Source organism: Salarias fasciatus, chromosome 18, assembly GCF_902148845.1.
Source record: "Salarias fasciatus chromosome 18, fSalaFa1.1, whole genome shotgun sequence".
In the NCBI taxonomy this organism is placed as follows: domain Eukaryota; kingdom Metazoa; phylum Chordata; class Actinopteri; order Blenniiformes; family Blenniidae; genus Salarias; species Salarias fasciatus.
This window is the reverse complement of record NC_043762.1, coordinates 66,044-67,180: the sequence shown is the minus strand read 5'-3', so window position 1 is coordinate 67,180 and position 1,137 is coordinate 66,044. Positions and strand designations below refer to the sequence as shown.

At 44.0% G+C, this 1,137-nt stretch overlaps 1 long non-coding RNA gene across 1 annotated transcript; it reads right to left on the bottom strand.

Moving 5' to 3' along the window:
• Window positions 1–260: 260 nt before the first annotated feature.
• Window positions 261–667, bottom strand: LOC115405811 (uncharacterized). The gene is made up of 2 exons (XR_003933470.1): window positions 606–667; window positions 261–355 (listed from the first exon to the last, which is right to left on the bottom strand). It is a non-coding gene; the product is annotated as an uncharacterized LOC115405811 (long non-coding RNA).
• Window positions 668–1,137: the final 470 nt, after the last annotated feature.

Below are 1,137 nucleotides of genomic sequence, written 5' to 3'. Positions count from 1 at the left end.
ATATCTGTGTTCAGCTTTTTGTACAGCCTCTTCTACACTTTGGATCACTGTGTGTCTACTGCACAGTAGTAGAGAGCTGTGTCTGCCAGGGTTAGCTTTGGAATGCTCAGTGTAGTTGATGAGGCTGTTGTTTGGGATCCATATCGACGATCGGGAATATGTTCTTCATCACTCCGTGATTTTGCTCCTTTCCAGAGTATAAACTGAGGAGCCTGAAGGTCTGAATGATGTCTGTACCAGTAAAGATAAGGATAATTATAATCTGTCTGATAGCTACATGAGAGTGTGACAGATTGTCCTTCTCTTCCACTGACTTCTTGTCGGTCAGGAGAGATTGTGTCTGCAGCTGTTAGTCCTGGAAAAAGTGGAGAAAATGAAGCCATTAGATGAACATTGTCCATGAGGCTGAGAGGAGAAGACAGTGGAAAATGTCCCCTGAACACTGTTACTCTGTGGACACAAACAGCTGGACTGCAGCTGAGATTCCAAGCAGTTTGTTCACAACTTGATGTCAAAGAACAAATCCAGTGAGATGAAACAATGATTGTTGGTCAGTGAGACATTTTCTGAAGACAGCAGGTTGAATGAGACGTTCTTAAACTCACCTCTAATGAGAGACAGAAGCACAAAGAGGGAAAGCAACATGACTTTGGAGTGATTCAAAGCAGACACACAGCAGACCAACAATGTTCTTCCACTGCAGGAGAATGAGGAGGAGCTGAAGTTCAGTGGGCGGGGCCAAATATGTCTTGATATCATCTTTGTTTACTTCAAGTCGACCAATGAGATTCAGTTTAGCTTCCACATCAGATCTGTGTGTGTTTCTGATCTTTACTGCTTCAGTTCTCTGTTGTGTTTGTCTTCAGTCCAAAGAGTCAGAAATCAGAGGTTGAACAGAGAGTGAGTCCCTCTAGTGGAGGATTGTGTTTTCTTTGCTCCAGAGGTTTTCGTCCACAGTTGAGCTGTTTCCTGTCACTGTGGGCTGCAGAGCACAGTAGTACACAGCAGAGTCAGACACTGCAGCAGAGGAGATCTCCAGATGAAACTCCTTTGTGTTTTTGTCATGTTTGAAAGACAGTCTTTCTGTTCTGGGTGAATATTGACCGATGAGAAGCTGTGGAGGTGAACTGGACTTCT